Source organism: Struthio camelus, chromosome 14, assembly GCF_040807025.1.
Source record: "Struthio camelus isolate bStrCam1 chromosome 14, bStrCam1.hap1, whole genome shotgun sequence".
Taxonomy (NCBI): domain Eukaryota; kingdom Metazoa; phylum Chordata; class Aves; order Struthioniformes; family Struthionidae; genus Struthio; species Struthio camelus.
This window is the reverse complement of record NC_090955.1, coordinates 4,607,799-4,623,501: the sequence shown is the minus strand read 5'-3', so window position 1 is coordinate 4,623,501 and position 15,703 is coordinate 4,607,799. Positions and strand designations below refer to the sequence as shown.

The 15,703-nt window shown below is 39.6% G+C and overlaps 2 protein-coding genes across 2 annotated transcripts in view; one reads left to right on the top strand and one right to left on the bottom strand.

Annotated features, from left to right (window-relative positions):
* Positions 1-1,441, bottom strand: part of LOC104153258 (contactin-3) — a 251,764-nt gene extending 250,323 nt beyond the window's left edge. The window contains exon 1 of the mRNA XM_068960388.1: positions 1,242-1,441. The gene's annotated coding sequence lies outside the window, so the exon portion shown is untranslated. The remainder of the gene's footprint in view (positions 1-1,241) is intronic.
* Positions 1,408-15,703, top strand: part of CHL1 (cell adhesion molecule L1 like) — a 318,808-nt gene continuing 304,512 nt past the window's right edge. Inside the window, exon 1 of the mRNA XM_068960377.1 lies at positions 1,408-1,522. The gene's annotated coding sequence lies outside the window, so the exon portion shown is untranslated. The remainder of the gene's footprint in view (positions 1,523-15,703) is intronic.

Below are 15,703 nucleotides of genomic sequence, written 5' to 3'. Positions count from 1 at the left end.
CACTAATAGTGCAAGCACAGAACTTACACTGCTCCTAAGTAAACGCAAATCTCATCCTTTTCAGGAACTTACGTTTCTCGGCTATCACACACCACTGAGGAGACTAACTTAGCACAAACTCTGCATAGCAATGGTACGTGAAAAAAGAATGAGAAGAATGAATGACAGCTTGATCATCAGCCAAGAAAAACTGGAAGCTGTGTCATTTTAGTCTAGGCACAGCTCCAGGACTCTATCAGTAACTTAAACTGAGCCGAGCCTCATGATGAGGGCATCATCTAAAAAGAGCAATCACAACCAGCTCGATGAATATTAACTTAAACAACGTAAAAAAGCTTAATGCCATAAAAAAATTCTGCAGCACCATAGGTATACCTGGTTTTCCATAGTAAAATAGAAGTCAAAAGCTGTACCTTGAAGAGATCGATGTGAAAGCCAATGCAGGTACTATACACCGTTGAGCAACTCTTATGAACTGCTAAGCATCCTCAAGTCCACTGATTTTAAATTCACAGTACGAAAGGGAACCCAGTAATTTTAAAAAACTGTGTGTTCAACCCTCGGAGGATGAAAGGCAGGCTGCCCTGCTTTCCTGCCCTACAATACCACCGAAGACACGGTGGGCACTCAAGTCAGCCTGAGGAGATGAAAAACCAACCCAAACCACGATGGGACCTCCAGACCCCCCCAAGGATATTATGCAAGTATGCTGTTAGGCAACTAGAGAAGAAATAGAATTACCGTGCAACGGCAATATAACAGAGAAAGACGTTAGGTAGAATGGCCAGGTGTAACATCGTGAAAAGACGGTGATCAGCCACGCCAAATACTGTCTCAAGTTAAGGGGAAAGGAAGCATCTCCAATTTGGGAAAAAAAAAAAAAAACCCTTTGAGGTTAAAAATACAGCCTTTTCTTTTTCTACCGCTAAATAAAAGTACATTCTGTGAAGCATGTAGGATCACCTGATACACAGCCCTCATAGCTCACGGTCCCGCCGCCCGCTCTCTCAGGGAAAGCAGCGGCCTGGGGAGCAGCCGGTGTTTGGGGGGGGGGGGGTAGCAGGCGCGCGCACGCCCCCTGCCTCCCCCGAAATGGCGGCCTGGGGGTGCGGGAACATGGCGGCCTCCCCTCAGCCTCAGGAAAAGCGCGCGGGCAACAGGGCCTAACCCAGTGCTCCTCTGGCCACGCCGCGCCCCGTTGTGCCGACGTGTAACTTGTCTGTGTGCAGTTGCGGCCGTACCTTAAGCGCAGACCGAGTTTCCCAGCCGCCGCCTCAGCCCCTCGGGGTGTGAGGAAGGGCCTTTCCGCCGACAGGCAGCAGCTGCGCGAAGGAAGTTTCCAGAAGGCAGCGCGGGGGGGGGGGGGGGGGGCGAGCGGCTGTGAGGGGCAGGAGGGCGTTGGCCCTGGAGGAGAAGGGGACAAAATGGCATCTCCGCGGGAGAAGTACGAAGCGGCTGTGACCAGGGGAGGCGCTGAGGGGTGCTGGGTGAAGGAGTGGAGCTGCCTTGCGTGGAGGACGTGGTAAGTGGAGCCTTTTATCCTGTCCCTCCCCCTCCCGGCCGTATTGTCTCATTTTGTATTTTACATCTCAGAGTTGTGGTTTGGTGCTTAAGGCTTAAAAAGGGATTTTGATGTTTTGTGGTAAAGCTTGGAGGTAGACTTGCCCACCCTCTCTGGGGGAGCAGCGGGGGGTTGTCTGTAGCCTCTCAGCTTGCTCCTGCTGGCACAGGGCTGCCAGCCCTGTTATGTTGCTGTAGCAGGGTGCTGTGAAGAAGAGAATACATATATACGTATAGTGCAGGCACTTCTAAAACTACAGTCATTGAATGCTAAATGCTTAAATTGGGGAAAAAGCTGCATGGATGAGAGGATTAGTAATCTAATGACAAATCAGGTTCTGCTAAGCAAGGTTGTCCCCCCCCCCAAAAAAAAAAAAAAAAAACCACTGCTGGCTTATGGGAGTGCCCTGCACTCAGTAGACATCTGCAGTATGCAGACTGCTTGTTTGGCAGGTGGTGGGCACAGTGGAGCCCCTCATGCTGGGATGCTCCTGTTGCCCCTTTGGGTAGGGGACACCTAGGTCTTTCAAGCTGAGACAGCCCTGCAGGGCTCTGCAGGTTCTTGGCTCCCCACAGCAGAGCCAACCCTGCTGGCCCCCTCTGAGGCCCTTAGTATTGTGCCTAGCAAGCAAGGTTCTGGAAATAGCTCATTGGTGTGTCTTTATCTCTTCTGTTTTGTGGGAAGACGTTAATTTTTATAGTCTCTTTAGCTCCTAGTTTTGGCAAGTGTGTCCCATTAATGGATGCTCCAGAGAAAGGAGAGGGTGAAACAATTTCAATGCCTGGTGGCGATTCCTATGCCTCACAGACTTAAACGATGTAGCAGCTGATGGAGCAAAAGCATAGTTGGCCTTGGCTTGCCTTGGTTGAGCTCGTATTCCACCAGCAATCCTCTTTGGATCATCACAGGTGAATGGATAAATTATTTTTGCTGCTGCACCCATATAAAACAAATGTTGACCTTTCAGATCAGCTTCCTTAGGCCATAAAGCTTCAAATAAGGAGAGAGGCTGACAAGAGCAAAATAGTTGAGTAACATCCTATTGAATTTTCTGACGTTCTTTGTACGTAACAACAGAATTCAACATCCAGGCAGTGGTTCTTGTCATTCTCAGTATTTCTTTAAAATGCAGGAAGCTTACCTCATGCTCCCTAAGGATGTGTGAAACCCAGATTTTTATACCTCTGTATTTGCATATAGTAAACTGTAATTTCTGGGAAATTATGGCTGTTCTAAGCCAAACCAAAACAAACCTTGAAAGAGAGGTTACACGAGTTACAAAAAGAACAGTTGAAGAATTTCTTAGGAATCAGCTTTTCTGTTTGTAAGGTAATAAGAGAACCTGTTGTAGTTAAAAACTTCAAGAAAATATGCAGATTTAAAAATATTACTTTAAAGGCAAGAAGGAAGACTCAATGTGAATGCTGTTCCAGCTTTTTGAAAGGCAAGTGTTATCCGTGAAAGAGTGGATAGTTTTAGAGAAGCAATTTTATATTAAAAATAGCGTTTTTACCTGGACTTTGGCGTTGTTATAAGTTTAACTATCTCTTGTCACAATACAGGCTCTTTAAAATATTAGTCCATGTGCTTTTCTTTTACCAGTGCATGAGATGCACTTTCATGTAACTTCTCAATTTTGTGCGCATAATTTTTGAGTAACTTTAAAGACCTGTGATTAACACAGAGAGTACCTGCCACTCCTTTTTCTCCCCAATGTAAAAAAATATATATTTTTTTAAGTTTGTGCCACATTTTACACTAGTTTTGACCAAAGTATCTTTTCTCTACAGTTGTTCAGTGTTTTATATAAAGTCATCTAATACAGAACATGGAGTCAAGATTCTCATACTGTAAGAATATAAGACTTTAAGCAGATGTCTTTATCGCTGTTTTGCAGTCAGTGTTCAAATAAGTGAAAGGATACTTGATCAAATGTTAAATTTAAAAAATATTTGTGAGAGTCATTATAATGAACTCTTTTTGCTTTCCCAAATGCGATGAAAAATAATTTCAGATTTCAAGACAGTCTATCTTATAAGGAAAAGCAGCATGGAAAATATTATGCAAATACATGCACAAATGCGAATCTTCCTTAGTGTCTGATGGTAGTGATTCTAGTCATTGAGGGAAGAGAATACAGTCTGTCTGTAACCTTGGCTCTCTTTGTTATTTTAAATTCTACTATGATGAAGTGATCCAGCAATAACATCTTCCTCTTACTTTTTGTATCTGAATTACAAGTAGTTATTGTCATTTTGAAGGATGCAGTTTGCCTTTAAAATAAGGGTTGTTGTAGGCTTTTCTGTTGGATTGATCTTTCTCCTGAAGGAGGCTGATGCTCTTTCTCAATGGTTCTGGTGCAGGTGAGAGTGCCTGGCATACTCTAAATGCTGTTGAAGTGCACCTCCCTTCCCAAAATCCCAAACACTAATATTACTGGGAGCTAGAGGTACGCTTGCTGGGCCACCAGGAAGGTAGCTCAGGGTAGGCTGTGTGAAATGAGTATCGTGCTGTCTCTGTTAGGGAATCAGAGGGGACTGAAGCTGGCTTTCAGTCAACCTGTTAACGTTAGCATCAACAAATTTTTGTTAGCTTGTGTCCTGCCACAGATGAAGATACTGAATACTCAACAGACTCTGCATCTTCATCCTTCTGCTGCTCGTTACTTCGATAGCATATGAACTGTGCAACACAGGAGCTACATTGGAGCTCTTGCAGAAGGCAAATGCTCGAGTAAGTGCTGTAGATCCATCCTAGAGTAGAGATCTTCCCAAGGACTAGACTGGTTGGTGGAAGGATTCACTTTTATGGTTCTTATGTAAACATTACCCTTTTGCAGGCCTGAGGTTACATCTTTTCTGTGCCTAAGGCAAACATTACAGACCACTTGTAGTCCGATGGATGTTGATATTAAAAACTGTAGAATTAAAGAACTTGTGTATTCCTCGTTTTCCTCTTCCTTGTCACAGCTTGAAGTGTTTCCTCTGTTATCTGAAGGAGGTGATCCCACTGGGAACAGCTTCTTGTTAAAGTGTTAATCTGCTGACTGACTGTGAATGTGACTTCTCTGAGATGTTATTAACCATCCATATGTCATTTACCTCATTCTTCTGCTAAGCTCAATGCACAGCGTGTCTGACACATGCTGCAGCTCTGTGATAACAGCTCTTATTTCTAAAATAATATTTTTGATTATTGTAGAATAAAGAGGTACCTTATGAACCTTTTTTGTGTGTATATTCTTGCATTAAATGATGATTGGAAATGCTGCATGTCATGTCATCTGGTTTTCCTGCATTCCAGACTTGTGTTGGTCAAGGATAGTCTGTGAGCTGCTTAAATGAGCTAGATATTTTGATATGCATAGATAGTTTAGTATTGTGTTTACCTCACATATATAGAGTGATATTGGCCTCCTCTATGCTTTGAGTTTAGCTTTATGTTATTTACCATATTACTCCAGATATAAACAGGCAACTTTGACTTGATCTGTGATCTTAGATTAATTTTGTGGCCCTGCTTAGAGCATAAGCCTGCGTGATTCTTAACTTTATTGTGAAAGACAGACTGTCAGTAGCTCCCAGCATCTTCAAAAGGAGTAAATAGTATTGAACCACTAATACATGTTTAAAACTGACACAGCGACCTCAGTTTCTCTCAACTGTTCTCTCCCCCAAATTCATCACTGGAAAAACTGCCGTTTCTGTCCATTTTCTACCAAGAGCTTTTGTCTCCTTTTTACAAAGGACATCCTGTCATTTGCTTGTGTCCTTCATAAGGAAATTCCTTAACTAGGCCATGATCAATTCAGTATCCTCAGTGAATCATTATAAAACAGGCGGAAAATGCTATCCTAGGAGTTGCTCCTATCTGTCCTGACCTTTGCCAGACATGTTAAAGGTAGCTTATACAAACTGTTCCCTGCTTAGCTTGGTCAAATCCATGCAGAGTAAGTGGTCATCCACCTCAGGCTTAGACCTGCTTTCGAAACGTAGTTTGTAGCTCATCACACTTCCTGAGTGGAAGCTCTGGCTTTATCTCCCATAACTAACGATCGTTGTTCAGATGATATCTGTGGTCCAGAGCAATTCTTTATTTCCTTTTCTTCACTTAGTATATTCCTCTCTGAGATACTTGATATTCTGCTATGTATAGGCCTTACAAAGAGTGTCGTACGATCCATTCTGACCGTTACTCCAGTGGCCTTGATACATAGGCCTTGTCGCAGTCTGAACATGTAAAAAGTTTTTAGTCACTTGGCTATAAACTTTGAAACTACTATCCAGCTTGAGGTAAAGTGCAGAGAAGGTCTGTGACAACAGAATATTGAAAAGAGAAATTGGCATTGATTTGCCTTGAAGGCCAAGCTCACACTGTGATAGTACTCTTAAATTAGTCACTAAGTAGTAGCATGTGGCGGTGGTTATAAACAAATAAAAGAAACACTTCAAACACTTTACGTACAGGAAAGTCAACATACTTTCTGTATGCTTGGCTGTCCACTGGTAATACTGCTGTATGTGGTACCCTAGGGGCAATATGTAGCAGGAGGTGGTAGAGATGATAAGAATTAAGATTCGATATAACTTAGCCATACAAAATAATATTATTTCATTTTACCTGTACATGAAAATGACTTACGAGTACCTCTTCGATAAAAAAGCTCTTACCTTTCTCGTGAATACTATCATCTGTGCTTGCAAACGTAGTGCTATGTGCCTCATAAGCTCACAATGGAAAGAGAACCTGTTACAAATTCAGTGAATGTTCCAACAGGAAATTAAACCTTTTAAAAATAGATGAACCAGTGGACCAGGAGTAATGGAAGAAAATACACAAAATGGGAAGAGTGAGTCATGAAATTGATTTAAATATGATTTTTATTTATTTTTTTTGGCAGTGAGGCACCGAGGTCTGACATGATTTCCTTTTTCAGAAATATGGTGAGATGGTAACTTCCAGAATTGGAACTGAACAATGACAAATATACATAAATATATATATTGTTGGTCTAATCCATGCAGAGTAAATGGTCATCCAACTCAGGCTTAGACCTGCTTTTGGAAAGTAGTTTGTAACTCATCATACTTCCTGAGTGGAAGCTCTGGCTTTATCTCATATAAATAGTGATCATTGTTCAGGTATGCCATTCTGGCAGGAGAAAAGTATCAGGAAAGATACACATTTGCGAATCTCCATTTATTGTAAAATCACCCTTTTCTATGACTTTTGAGGATAAAAGGATATACTTTTGTGTTATAGTATGTAATTGTAAGGAAGTATAGGAAAAGTACAAGAAAGGTCTTTTACTTGGAATCTGAAGACTTCAAAACTGGCAAAAAAAAATGCATATCGCTCCGTGATTCCCACTCACAGACCACACCAGTGGCATCAGACTTTTTTTTTAAAAAAAAAAAAAAAATTCATTCATGGATGCTTGTGCTGTTACTCTAAATAATATGGTGGACAACCAACACTATGTTGCTGAAAAGGGGGAGAAGGGGAACACCTCCCCGCAATGTAATGGCTCTTGGTAGACAAGCTTGCAGATCTTTAATGCTGACAGCCCCCCCCCCGGAGTAAAACTCTGCTTTGTAGGTGGATGAGCAGTTTCATAGAGATATATCCAAAATTACTTTGGTGGAAATTAGTTCATTTATGGCAGTCTTGAAATGCAGGGTATGTTATATTGCTCTTTGCAACACTTACTTTCATTGCTGCTATAGCAAGTTGGGGTTGTGCAAGCTGACAAGCAAGTAAAGATTGTATCACAGAACATCAAAGGGCTCTTCTTGCTTTCCTTATCTTTCTATGGAGGAAACGGCAAAAGGTTCAGAAATTAATTAAAAATAAAGGAACTTTCAGCTACCTAATCTCAGTCATTTTTAATAGATTATTACTGGGACAGTTGTTTCATGGTATTGAATTCATCCCGGCTGCAAGTGGTTAATGTTTGATGTTGCTCATGAAATTAACGAAAGGGTACCAGACTTTCAGAGATGGTAGTTTTCTTTTGTAAGGTTTTTGTTGTTGTTGCTTTAAGTTGCTTTTTAGGTTTTCATCCTCCCTTCCCCCATCCTACAGATTAGAATTGAATCTTATTATTTTGAATGTAAGGTGAGACTTGGTTATAAGCCATCAATCGTTTCATGGAACGAGGCTTTAAAAAAGCCTCAAAACTGGACACATAATTTACTGAAATAATATCACAGGTATTGTCAACTGTCAATTTTGCCATCAGTGCTGCAGGGAATGAAGACCCTTTCTCTTCCTCCCCCACCCTCAATTTCTTGGCCAGGAAGCTAGACTCCATTACATACACAGTGTGCACTTATGTTTTGTGTTCTTATTTGCTCCATGCCATTTTTTATGCTCATACGCATATCAGTTTTGTGAACCTTTTTCCTCCTATATCGAGAGGCATACCTAATTTCTTTTTGAGGGAGGTAGAAATGCAAGGAAGTAGCTAAACCATCATCTGCCTGCCTTTGAGGGGGGTGATCCTGGCCACTTGCGCAGGAAAATAGAAATACTTCCTTCTAGCCTGGGATCTAGAAGAGCTGCTGATGGGGATGAAAACGTTAAAAGAGCGGTAACTGAGCTACAGTGTTTGTGTGTGTACGTCACGCCCTTCTACAAATTGAAAAATGTGAAGGCAGATTCTTTGTCCATTAATCCTGCTTCCAAACTTTCCAAGAAAGGCCATCTTTGGCATTATGGATCAGGTCTGTTCTAGCATTTAGAGTAAAGTTAGGGTACGGGGTATAAAACAGCATTCATAATCGAGGAAGATAGATGTTCAATCTTCTTCACTTGTCTGTTTTTTGACAAAAAACAATCAGAAGTTTTTTGTGTGGCTACAGAATGATTCTCATCCTGGGATTTTGAAACTTAACTATCCTTTCCTCAGAGGTATATATACTTAACAGAATACAGGTGCTTTTATTTGCCTTTTCTCCCCCTCCTTTCCCCTATCTTCATAGTATTTCAGCACTTCATCGTAGAACTGTTTGCCATTATAAGAGGTTGCATTTAAAGATGAATAAACACTTTCCACTGTTTTTTAGTTATTACAGTAGAGAAAAAGCTTGTTTTGCTTATGTTCTATCTGTATGTTTTGAGATGTTCTCCTAGGCCATTATATAGCTGTTATATTGTGGAGGACATGCTTGTCTTGGTTGCAGCATTTAAATTTTTTGTTTTTAATGCCCCTCCCCCCCCCATATTAATAAGAATACAATTAGAGGAGAATTCTCTTATTACTACTCCAGAGGGAGAATTTTAGCCACCTCTTTGCCACTAATGCTGTGTTGTACTTGACTGATGAAGAGCAGTAAGGGTAGGGTCATTTCACTAAACAGGAAATAAAGGAGTTTTATTAGTTCCTTAGAAGCTTAATCCCAAGGTCAGGAGCTTTTACATCCTATGTAGAAGCCATACACATGACCATATCTGTTTGAAGTTGATGATATTGCCAATCGGATTGCTCGGTAAATGAGACAGAGTTAAGCATTTTCAAAGCAACAGACAGAAGGATGCAGACAAATCCTATTAACAAATAACAGGATTTGTGCTTGCACTGTACCTCCTACTCACCACCTTGAAAGTTTACCCCATGCTGTCTGAACCGTTGTTCTGCATAAAATCAAATAAATTATAGTCCATTTAAAAATGAGCTAACCCCCCCCCATAGGATTCAACTGAACTGTGAATAGTGATTCAACAGCCATCAGCTGTGGTTGCCATAAGAAACAAGATTTCATAAATCTATAAAGTGTAGAAGAGACAGAAATGCCACAAGCAACATTAATTTAGCAAAACGAAAACCAAAATGGAATCTTGCTTTCAGCGCTGGGTCTCTTCTTTTCTAGCTTGTTTCAGCCAGCTCCTATGGTGTCTTGGAAGAAATTTTCTTAAAAGATCAACGGAAGCTGCTGTAGGAATTCCAGCTGCACAACTAAACACAATTGTTTTAAGAAGCCTGAAGGCTCGATCTGATTGACTGCATTGTGGATATGCACCCTTTGTTAATAGTCATAAATGATTTGTTTCTTTTGATGTTAGCCAGGAAGAATACAAATGAAGGAACTGTATCCAAGTCATATCTCAGTTCACATATTCTACTGTTACGCAGTCAAAATACCATATTTAAAATCTGCTCTGAATATTTGCAGGGTTTAATATTCTAAAAGTCCTAATAAATCACTCTAGGTGAGCGGTGTATAAATTACCATAAACGCAGAAAACGTTCATTTTCTTAACATAAAAAGAGCAAACTGGGAGCTAGCATTGATTGTAAACTGGCTTGCTGAAATTAACGCAAAAATCTCAATTCTCAATTTTCTGTGTCTAAATTCCTACTAGAACGATCAGGATAGATTACTGCACAGCGAGCAGGTCACTGGATGGTCCACGTATGAAGACAAAATACCATATGATCTCTAGGCCAGGGGAAAAAAAGTTATGGCTCCCAGTATTTGTCAGATATCCTTTGAAACAGGATATAAACTGTCACAAAGGAAACAAAAATAAGGCTCTTTCTCTGCAGTCTTTGGCAGCTACAGCTTTCAGGAAGGCACTGTGTTTAGATCTGCATAATGGCAGGAGCAGAGCGGAGCGTAACTAGTAAGGCTATGTGATAAACTGCTAGAAAGATTTATTTATAGCTATTTGGATGTGGAGAAAGATTGTTCTGGACTAAAGGATGACCCATTGTGCTCTCTTTTCTGTTTAATAAATGCCTTTGTAGAGAAGGGATGCTTTTGAAGCTGTATTTTTAAGTTTGAATACAAAGGTCTGTCTTCACTTTTTCTGCCTTCCAGTAACAATAGACATATGTTTGGTGCAGGCTTCCTAGAAAGCTTAGAACAAAAGATGATTAACCAAACTTTACTTTCACCATAATAGTCAAAAAAGGTTACGGGCAGGAAAGATTCTTCTTCTTCTCTGGATGTATGCATATACCTCTGTAATAAATTTAAGAGACTGAATCTCTCAAACCTTATTTTTAGTGCTTTCAGGTAAATGAATACAGAGACGTTTCCTTCATCAAATGCAGTAAGGAACTGAGAGTGGAGAGGTTAGAAATACAATTCTATCTCTTTTGTATTATTTCATTTCCGCTAGTTTCATGCATGTTTTTTTTTTTTCCTGTCAGGCTGTGTGTTTATACAGACAGCCAGGTATGTGTGTATGTGTAGACTTATAGTAGCTGGTTACATATGTAAAAGGATATTTAGAAGTCAAGCATGACACTGCATGCATGCTTATTTTGCAGTGCAGCTGGCCTCTAAAATTGCCTGAATATTTCTTAAGCCTGAAAGGCAATTTATTAGTGTTGTGTGTGTGCAAGTCAAGTTGTTTGTCAGGGTTGCTGTTTCTGATCCAGATCCTTTGTACGACCGCTTTTTGTGAAACACATGCAGTATTTCCAAGAAACTTGTATTTGTCCTAGGTACTAAAAATCAACCAGATTATTTGATCTGATGATACTGCACACTAGCTTCAGTAAGAGCCTGCTTAAAGCTTATTGGAAACTGAAGCCTCTGCTTGATTTCCAGAGAGCTGGATCAAGCGTCTTCGATATTTATTTATTTAGCTTATGTCTTCCCCCTTCAGTTTCCTTATACGTTCTCTGCCTTCTCCACCTATCCCTCTTTTACTCTTCACCTCCTCTACTCTTGAATAGTGTGTGAAATTAAACTAAAAAATATTTAGGGATGAAAGCAAGTGCCCTCATCTGTACTGTGAATTCCGTAGAATGTGTTTGGTAAAGCAAGATAAATAAGCATAAATAAAAACACGTTTGACAGGTTTGTGGAGTTTTTTGTTTTTTTTTTTTTAATGGCAGTGCTTTCACAGACCCTTGTTGCATATACCTTTCCTCCTTCTTTTGCAGGACTACATAATTACATAACAAGGGCTAACAAAGAACTAAATCTTTTTGTGAAATGTGAACCTGTGTAGCTTGACAATATTGAAAGATTCCTAGGCTTTCAGTTGCTAAAGGCTCTCTCCACTGTGGTTTGTTCCTGAATGTCCAGCTGGAATAGCATGAATTTTTCTTCCTGTGGTTTTTCTCTGACTACTCGATAGCAGTTCAGAAAATGATCTTAGTCACTAACTTAGAAAAGTTAATTTATGTGTGTTCATTAAATGTTTGTCAAAAAAATGTAAATATTACTCATGAAGCTCAGCTTTTGTCCGTGATTAGTTTGGATGAGCAGACTTTTATTATAAAAAATAAATCCTTTTAAATACTTAAACCAATGCTCTTTACATCCAAAATTATTAATTCCCTTACTTAAGGGAATAGAGCTTTCATTAAGCTAGTACGAATGCCATCAATAAAATATTAATGTTACCTTTTGCATAATTGCCTGACCAGGTAAAAATGCTTCCCCCTCCCCGAATTTTATATATGTATACACACACACATATATATATATATATATATATAAAATTTCATTTATATAAAATGTGTATGAATCTGCATATTGTATTTTAAAGGAAAAACAAATGAGAGCTGCAGTCTCTTGAGCCGAATGAATTCTGCTTTGCATTTTGGAAGCACTGTAAATCATTGGAGCTATGTAGTCAGTTTATGATTTCCATCAAAGAGTGTGAGGGACATATTTCACTGTAGTCTATCCATTATTCTGCGCATACTTGAAAAGAAAAACTCAAACAAAGCTCTCATTAGGATACATTGACATAAGACTAGCAGTGAAATCACTTACTTATACGTTGTGATACTGCAAAGAGTCAGACAGAACCATATATTACCTATTACACTGCCACAGCAGGCATAGGGATTGAAAAGGAGGGGAAGGGAGAGGGGGGGTTGTGCACAGCCCTTCCAAGGTTTATGTTTGTTTTCTTTTGCTAGTAGCTTGCGATCAAACGAAAATTCATAATTATAAGTGTCAGGGAGCAGTGAGGACTGGCTGTTCTGTAAGTGACAGGGAGCCTCTTGGTTATACGTAGGCTGGCTTTGGGGAGTGGTATGTCTTGTTTGTTTGTTTTTTCCTGTTTTGTAGGTTAGAGGAAACCCCAGCAACACTGTAAACAACTACGTGTTGTACGTTCACTGTGGGAATACTAATTTTCAAGTTAGTCTTGCTGAGTATTTTCCTTTATTCTCGTTCTGCAGGAATCTTGTGAAATATATAGACACTGACTCTTATTTAAACTTGAATTTACAATAAATGAAATTCATCTTGTTCCTCTGCATTCGCTGGTTCTCGCTGCGTGCTGTTGCTGTTCGGGTAGTATGCTATATTCATTTGCTTTCCTTGTAGTACTGATCTTACTTTAGATTCTCCCTTCTTTTACAGGGTGTTCATCTAAAATGTCTACATCCTGACATGGGAGCATATTAATTACAGCATCTTTTTTCAAGGTCTCTTAACACCTTTTTCCCCACTACACATTGAATCAGTGCTTCCTTGGTAAACCAAGGTCACCAAGCTGACAGTTTTGTCCCTCTTTGTTGTAGGTCTTTTTTTAATTTGTTTGGATTCAGCTGGCTAGATTTTTGGCATGCTTTTGTGTACATTAAAACATAACCCTTCCATGCTTAAAAAATGTTAAAAATTGAGAAGTCCCTTCAGTAATATTGCAGGTGATGCAGGAAACTCTTGTAACTCCGTATGTTTCTTCAGTTATATAATAGCTGATGTACAAAGGAGAAAGTATATAAGTTACCTGACCCATCTTGTCCTTAACGCGCCATAGAAGCATTTGTCTAAGAAGGATCAGTCTGTTTCTCTGATTAATGAGTATGTTCCCCTCTGGAAAAATGAGAGAACAGGAGGAATTGAATAATCTGGTCTTAATAAGTGGAAACTTGAAAGAGTGTGCGTGTGTGTTGTGGGAGAAGCATATGAGCTTCAGAAAACCTGCTCTGTCAGAACTAGCAGAAGCACACAACTCTGACATAGGCTTCACAAAACAGCACTGATTGAGGCAGTCTGCTCTATGTTAATGTGAAGTAAATTAATTCTCTCCTGTATCTGAATGATGAGTGGGTTGGAGAAGAAATTAGGGTAGAAGATGATACACTGAGAGACCAAATGTATCATATTTTGGTGTTCCATCTGCAAATGACAGATTTATTATAACTCAGTTTTGATTGCTACCCTGATTCCGAATCTGCTCTGGAAATGAGTCTGAAAGCTTTTCTATCAAAGTACATGTTGAAACTGGCTATAAGCTGTAGTGTGCACGTTCAGAGAATGCTAAAGAATTTTGGCTGCATCGGCTGCAGCTGTTTTTGTTTTAGATCTGTTTTATCTGAACTTTGGTATCTTCTGAGCATTCTTGATGTCAGTCAAGCCATGGCTTCATTTCTGGGAAGAAATGATTAGTTTTGTTTCAGAGGTTATGAACACCAGGATCTCTCCTATGAACACCAGGAGTCTGCTACTACTTGACGTTATCAGAAGTGAATCAAGAACTTCGGTTAGTTTTAATTGTGTTGTCTGCACAGAAGTATACTGCTTATTTTAATTGGAAGGTTAATAGAAGCTGAGCACATTGCATACTGTCTGCACTAAAGAAAATTTCAGGAGCCTGGAAATTTTTGTCTAACACAGAGCAAGAGATCTTGATGTCAAAATTGCAGGTTATTGGTATTCATGGCTTTAAACCTATATTTTCTGATCAAATTTATTTTGATGTGGGAGTAGGTAACAGCTTTGCTGTCGAGCCTGTAGGTATATTGGTGTTGTATTCTCAGGATTTATGCCATGGAGCATTCGGCCACAAAATTGACTAGGTGTATGAAGGAAAGGAGGGAGTGGAGAGCTAAAGTCATTGCGTATCTGGCTGGTGTGTATGGAGGACCTGGGCTGTATATGCGATGTGGGTGATGGTAATACTCTTGGTCATGTGGTACATAGACCATACCTAGATACACATGCTCTGCAGGCTAGAGTTGCGAAACTTAACCTTGCACTGACTAGGCTGTCATTGCAGATGGTCTTGCTGACATAAGTATTTCAGTGACAGACTGAAATGCATGGCTCCTTATACTGTTTTCCCCTTCCCTTTATATACAAATATAAATATTTAAAAAAAAATAAAATTTAAAAAATGAGGTTGTTAAATATTTTGAGAATATGTTAGTGTTCAAATTGTCAATTATTAAGTAAGAAATTAGCAGTTGTATTAAATGAGAACATAGAGCTGCATGTTTAGTGTCCTGGCAGATCCTATTAACAGATAAGCTCCTTTTAGTTAGGGGTCAACTCTCAAAACTCTTGTGGAGCAATACATGAATGAGCAGGAAGTGCCACTTAGTACATTATTGGCTGGTTGTTGCTTTCTGACTGGCAGCAGCGGTGGGGGTGAGGGATGGGAACAGAAGAATGAGTTGTGCTGAGATTGATTTATGAATTTCAGTAAGTGGTGTTTCAAACCAGTGTTCTTCATCAGTGAGAAGCATAGCTTGTTTATCACATTCTTAAATGGATGAAAGGAAATATATGCATATTAATGTAAAAAAAAAAAAAAAAAAGCTTTATAAATGGTTGAGAGAGAACTTCTCAAACAACCTTTAATGAGGATATATAAATAAAACAGATATTTTCCTAGTTGAATTTAAACTGTTTTTGATTGCTGTCCAGAAGAAACATACTGACCTCCCTAGCGTTGCTTATGCCTTGTTTGCAGAGGGGCAGTTACATCAAAGAGTAATCTCAAAATCTTTATTTGACTTGTAGAGTTATTTAATTGTCCAATACAGCCACAACTTGTCTCTGTAGTCATTGCTCACGACGCTAATCCTCAATCCCAACACCTAGACTTCTATGGAAGATTTTCAGAAATTGGATGAGTACCTAAGCTGGGTAGGAATGAAATGCAGCACTGCTGATGTGCTTCATCAGCTGTCTAACCTAGCATAATTGCCTATGTCTGGCCTAACAAATAGTTCTATTTGCACAGAATACTTAAGGTTGAGTAATTTCCTCTTTAAAAGTTCTGCACAAGGACCTCCTGAGCTTCGGTTTCAACTAACGGTCAGGGTACAAAGTGACCTTTAGGTCTTGTTAGTATCTGAGCTGTTTTGCACGTACCTATCAGTAAAATATGGATTTTTAAAAGGCCAGTGAGCACTGGTTTGAAGATGTTTGCAGTGTT